This window comes from Bidens hawaiensis, unplaced genomic scaffold (assembly GCF_021521415.1).
Source record: "Bidens hawaiensis isolate Kalapana, Puna unplaced genomic scaffold, B.hawaiensis_p1.1 tig00045541_1, whole genome shotgun sequence".
Lineage (NCBI taxonomy): Eukaryota > Viridiplantae > Streptophyta > Magnoliopsida > Asterales > Asteraceae > Bidens > Bidens hawaiensis.
The window spans coordinates 36,067-43,361 of NW_027498121.1; positions in this window are offsets into that span (position 1 = coordinate 36,067).

Here is a 7,295-nt window from a genome sequence, read left to right on the forward strand (position 1 = left end):
ACCCATATTGACTTGACTGAAAATTCTGATTTAGAAAATTTAACTTATGTGGTACCGAACTGGTACCGAAATGTTCGGTTTTGGTATCGTACCCGTGCTGAAAACTAAAAACATGGTACCAATTTGGTACCGACATTACCAAATTGGTACCGAAATATTCATCCCTAGGGTGGAGTTCGGCTTCACTTTGGGTAGGGTGGCTAGATAAGATACCATAAATCGGGTAATGGTTTAGTTGGGTATGTGAATATGATGATGGAAACTGAAGAAAATAAGGCGCGTAGATGAGCGGGTACTTGTGTATGTATTTGGGTACTTTGTTGCACCGACGTCAATGAATTAGGTTCAATTGGGTACCTATGAAGTGGGTAGTCTTGATTGGTTGTTCATTGTTGTGAAATCAGGAGACTTTAGTTACACAAAGATTACGCTGTATATAGATATTAGAATGGTAAGAAATGTATAAGGAAATTTTAATGGCTAATTTTAATAAAATAAACGGTATTCCGATGCCAACAACGTAATTATCTAGCACATAATTGATAGGTATGAAATAATATTTTACAATCCAGGTATGAGATATAAATTACTAATGCATGTCACATTATCATCCTTATTCTTAACAAAAAATGTTGGATAATCGGTATTTGTTATGTTTTAACAAAATAATTACAACATCGGTAATTCAAACTGAAGGTGTGTATTTGGCTGGATCAGTTTAAACGAAGGACATAAACTTGTATGAATTTTAATATGAAATGAAATCATATTATGCATATCATATACACTTGAATCTAAATGTTACTCCCTCCGTCCCATTATAAGTGTCATAGTTTGACTTTTCAAGTCTTTCTTTTGCAACCTTGACCGTAAATATTTTTTTTCGTGTCATATAATACTTGATGAAAGTTATATCAATGTAAAATACATTTAAAACCCAATCCATTCATATATTTTACATCAAGTATTATATAACACAAACAAAAATATTGTCGGTCAAAGTTAAACAAGAAATACTTGAAAAGTCAAATTATGACACTTATAATGGGACGGATGGAGTATTTATATCTATATCATACACACTTGAATCATGTCAAGTCTACAACACTCTTTACTTGTTTTTTCGGACACACGAAAAAAAGTATAAATTGATAAACAAGTTGAACCTCATTGTTTTCTTGATGGTTTGACTGGTTAGATTGACCAAAGTGCTTAGATCGATTTCGTTTGGCATTATCCAAAAATGTCATTAGATGTCCAACGAAATTGGTTTAAGAAGTGTAGCAAAGTAGACATGGGAGGAAGTGAGGTGGGAAGTACGAGGAAGTGATGTTGGCAAGAACATCGTCGCAACAGGCGCTCAATATCGTCAAGAACACCATTGTTGAAGTAGTTCTCACTTGAACCCCGTCTCTCTTTGTGACCGTTCAACATGTATGTTTTTTAATTAATAAAAAACATCAAATGGTTTATAGTTTAGTGGTTGTTGAATGTTAAGCTAGTCATTCTAGAAAAAAGTATATACCCATAACAACCTTTGATTGATCTTGTGAAACATATTGTGAACACCTAAACAACTCCTCGTATTTTTTATAATTTATTAATTTAGTATTTATTTAGTTAATGAAATGTTACTTTATATACAAATTAGTATATATCTCCCGGGGCTGTTTTACATTTATTCGTTTTTAATATTTATATATTTTTTTGAAATTTAATTTTATTTATTGTAAGAAAATTAATAATATACTTAGAGTTTGTTGATAAAAGGGTGTCACAAAATTTAATTTTATTTATTGTAAGAAAATTAATAATATACTTAGAGTTTGTTGATAAAAGGGTGTCACAAATAACTAAAATGTTATAACCCGGTTTAAAAGTTATATGAGTTTGGTGAGTCCCAAAACCCGCTTATTTTTTTTACTATAAAATTGTTTATTAATTATAAATGATATCTTTTTTTAAAAAAAATATCATATAATAAATGTTATTATATTCCTATTTTATATGATTTTCACATCAATAATTTGGTGAGATTATTTTTTTATTTAAGAGATGTTATAAGTCATTTAAGGAATATCTGGGTTTGATAAGACCCATACCCGTGAATTCGGGTCAAATACATTAAAAGTCTCCATTTACAAATAATGCAACATGATGACCTGAGAGAATGTATGTAGGGAATAACCAGAGAGCTTTTAAAGGTTTCGTTTATATATATTATAGATATAGATAGATTTTATAATTTCAGAGTTAAATTTATATTTGTAGTAGTTTTAAATTTTTATCTATTTTAGTTGCTTTCAATAAAAAAAATGTCTGTTTTTTGGCTTCAAGAATATAATTGGGCTAGTCTATCAAATAGTTCGGTGGGCTTTAGTTTGGACTGCAGCAACACAAAACGTAGCAACCAATTGTTTAACGAAATTAAGTCATTGACGATTGGAAGTTTGGAACTTGGAAGGGGACTTCGACAAAGATCTACTAAAGCAACAATTTGGATTTGGAGTTTTTAATTTTAGTGACAATTAGTTTTGGTTTAGTAGTTTTATTATTTTCGTTTTTGTTTTGTATCGGTTTTGATTGATTTAGCCATATTGTCAGGCTTGATCAATAAAATTTCAAAACTAGGGTTTATGTTTTTGATTTTTATTCGACATTTATATGAGATGATTATGTGATCCTTGATCATAATTTTTTTAATAAAGTTGTTCACTTTTTAAAACCCAACTAAATTTTAATGTTTGCTACAATAAACAAAATAATTTTTAGTGTTTGTTTAAGAACCAAAAGTTATTATAGAATCATTCAATCTAATTGAATATTCCGAATAACATGTGTGTTTAATTATAATCTAGATACTTAGTTCGTTGCAATCCGCATGCTAAGATTTGAATGGCGTGACCTTAAAATAGCGGGTTGGCTCTAATCAACAAGTTGTGCTTGGTTAGACATTACTACATTAGGTGGAGTGGATGTTCAAACGACGTGACGTCTAATATTGATACAAACCTTTTAAATAAACTATCATTTCACCATAATTGTTAATGATCGGAAACCGAATCATGGCTGTGTTTATTGTCATTTTTATGAAAACAACTGAATTGATGGGGGATGAAAAGAGAGGGGATTTTGAGATTACATGCAAAAGATTTAATGGTTGTATGCATGCACGTTGATGAAGTTTTAGTTTATGCTTTTAATTAATGTGCAAATATCTGAATCTCGTTATTGACATGCATCGTTTGTCTTTCGTGCATCCGACATGTCTATGTAACATTCCGATATGATAATCCACTTCACATTTTATTAATATAATGATAATGAATAAGATATTTAATTTATGTTTTTTCTTTATAATGCTGTGTATTTAGACATTATTTTGTTTTTATTTTAAGATAACATGTTCCCCTTTATGAGTGTTATACGTTGACCACAGATTCATCAACATGCATGTTTCCCAAATGATCTATCCTAAATCGATCTGTGAGTTGTGAACAATGAAGAGAATCTTATTTTTCAATTTGCAAAATTGTGTCGGAACATAAGAGGTATGAGGAGACAAGAATCTGAAATGAATCGTAGATTCATTGTTTGTAGCAACAAATGCGATGGAGGGAGAGAAGTAAAACCTTTTGATTTTGTCGTGGGCGAACGGTTTTATAAAACCCGCCCGTTTACTAACGTTTTCATAAACCCGTATTTTATGTATGTACAAAACTTGTAACCCCTTAATTAGGCCATGAGGTATACCCCCGTGATTCTTGAGCATCATCCGACGTAGCTGCGGCAAGCATAGCGCCCCCACTGATGATAGTATCGTACCGATTATGCAAAAACCTAATTTTACCTATAGACAGGGTAAGTCATGTATCGAATCTAGAGGAGCATGTGATCAATGTTATATGTTTGTTCGTTATATTTAATTAGATTTACAAAACAATTATAAAGAAACAATTTGGATTCCTCTCATAGAGAAACCAAAATTCACATATTATGAGCCCCATAACTCATTTTTCAAGCCTTGTATATGTTCATTTTAATTCTTGGACGTTTTTTTATTAACCCATCTTGTTCAGTTAATTGCCGGCATTGAGTTTCTCATCCAAAATCTTCCCAAATCATTATATAACATCCATCTTCACTTTCTTATGCTTCCTACATCTCGAGGCTTGTTTAATCATCGTCTTAATGGCTCATGATTAGCTCGTTTAAGCATCAAACACCTGCAATCATAAAAAAACCTCTAGATAGTTGTATTCAATATATATAAACAACTAAAATACATGAAATTGTGTGTATATATATATATACACATGATTTATACCTGATCATCACCCACCATCATGTCATAGCTCGAGCGTGACCTACGACATTTATTCCAAGCGTATAATTCTTCAATATATTTTAATGTTACATTGTTAGTCTTTCAACGACTATTTTTTCTAAAAAAAAGAAATTAAATACATCTAAACATATAGATATACAACCAATTCTAACAATATTTCTACACAACCAGACCAATCCATAAACACTCTCCATAACCATAATTCAAAGATGTTAGCTGAGTGAGCTCGCAACAGGATATGCGAACCGTGGATGACCGATGAGGAAGTAGCGTTGTCTATTGTGTGGGTCAATACTATCAGTGATCCCATAACTGGTTATAATCTTTAGTTTTGGTTAAACGTTCGTGACAATTGTCACACTCGTATGAGTCGGTAAAGGTACTGCTCCATGGACCGGTTGATAGCGAAATTGAGGCTGATCCGCCACAATGTTAGAAATTTAAAATGATCTACTGACGCACCATAATGAACTGACCTATTGACTGAACCGAAAAACGCCGATTATCAATTGCAATACAGTACACGGTTCACAATTGTTAAATGCTGGAATTTTTTAAGACAATATGTTTAGTCCTCTTGTAATTTAATGGTCATGTTTTTAATTATTTGAGATTACTAAAACATAATTAATTAAACAAGCAGTCTGAATCATTACTGAGCCCGCCTTTATATGGGTCTCGATTCTACCAATGATTCGGTTTATCTTTATCGACATCATCGTCATAGACTACCCATGATCATCTGGCAGATACTCTTCTTTGGGTTGAACCTCGTCGCATGAGGCAAACTCCTCTTTTGGTGGAGGGATTGGATCATTAATATGTGAATAGAATTGACTTTCAACAGGCGGAAGGATTGGGTTTAGAACACGGGAGGAATTGGATCTTCAATAACCGGTGGACTTGGGTTTTTCAACACATCTTCTAGTGAGGTTTGGGCATGGCCGTCTCGTGGGTAAGCTAAATGAGGCCATGGCTTTAGGCCTCCACTTTTAGAGGGCCTCCATTTTAAATTAGGGTTATATATTATGAGATTTTGAAATTAGTGTTCTTCTAGAATTAGTAACTCATTAGGCCACAAGCTAATGACGATTGCTTCATATTCATTAGGCCACAAGCTAATGACGATTGCTTCATATTCATTGTCAGTGCATATCATCCATATTCTGTAGTTCTTGTATACTCTATAGCGCTATACGCATAAAGAAAAGAAAAGAAAAAGGCCTCAACATTTTAGTTAGTTTTAGGCCTCCGAGAACGTTGAGCCGACCCTGGGTTTGGGGAAATAGAAACCGCCGTTTTGTCTATTTGTCATGAGCACAAAGCGAAAACGAAAGTTGAGAATTAAAGATACAAGCTAAAACGTGCAGTTTTATAGTCGTTTATAAAACAGGATGTGTTATTCATACACCCTTTATAGGGTGTGTATAAAGATAATATGTGTGTTAAGAGGGTGCGTGAATAACCAAAAAAAATGTGTGAATAACTATTTCCTACTCCGTATAAAACTAGTCTGTCATAGAACCTAGCCATTAACACTTGGTGTCAGGAATATTTTTTTTTTAAAAGGTATATAAATAAAAAAAAATAAAAAGAATGGAGTCATAAGTGCAACGGAGAATCGTGATATAGACAATTTATATACTCCAAAACCCTAATACCCAAAACCGTTGCCTGCTAAGTGCTAATCACAAGTGTATGATTCACGCCCTTTTCATACTTAATTATGGAATTAAATATTAGAAATATTCTCAATGATAATATGTTATTGACTTTCTATAAGGCTGAGGGGTGTGGGGCGCTAACCTGGGCGCGTGAGCCCCTCCGCTCGCGCCCCCAGGCGCTAACCGCACACCACCGGGGCGCGAACCTGGGCGCGAACGGGGCGCGAGCGCGAGCCCCCAGGCAGGCGTGAGTGTGGTCGCGGGAGAAGAGAGAGGAAAAGCTGGTGGGCCCGCCCAAAAGAGCCGTTGAGCTCCGATTTTTTTTAAAAAAAACATTAAAAACTCCTATATAATACCCCAAAATCAACCCATTTCAACCATATCAAAACACAACTTCAATCTCCAAACTCATATATAATACCCCAAACTCCTATATAATACCCAAAAATGTCTGGAAATTGGTACCCAAACCTAGATTCAGATTATATTGACGACGATTTATGGTCGTCACCAGACCAACCGATGTTTTATTCGGGGCCGCAAGAAACATCCGGCTTTCAACCATCCAACATACAACCGTCTCCTAACTTTGTTGTTCCAGAGACACAAGAATCACACGGTGATGCTACCGGAGCAAGAAGACGCGTCCACCGGAAAAAACAACCTGCAACGGACGGGCCGGGACCGGCTTCGACTCCGAGGACGAAACGGAAAACCACTCCGTGGTCATCGGATGAGAAGGAAGCCTTGTGTCGGGCTTGGATAGTCATTTCTGAGGATCGGCGTTGCGGTAATTGTTTTAACGTTTTTAAAAATGATTTTTAATAAAAAAGTTAAATAAAAAAGTTAACTGGAAATCTAATTTAATTACTCATTTTGCAGCCGACTACCAAAAAAGCAAGGTTCTTTGGACAAAGGTTAGGGAGACGTTCTATACGCTCGTTGGGAGTACAGAGCGAAACGCCGATATGATTTCGGGTCGGTGGTCCGAAATCAGAAAATTTGTCGGCTTGTTTACTAATCTTTTCAACAGGAACGCCGGTCGTATGAGACCAAGTGGCAGTGATGATTTGGCGGTTTACAGTTTCACTGTCGAAGAGTGGAGGCAGGAGTGTTTGCGGAGGTATGGGACGGTGAAGACGTGGGATGATTTAAAGTTGTGGGAGAGGTTGAAAAGGTGTTCCAAGTGGGTTGAGCTTGTGGCGCCGGACCATGATGCAGAAGTAGGGCCGAAACGGACTAAAACTAGTTCGTCTGGAGCGTATAGCACTTTCGCCGGGTCG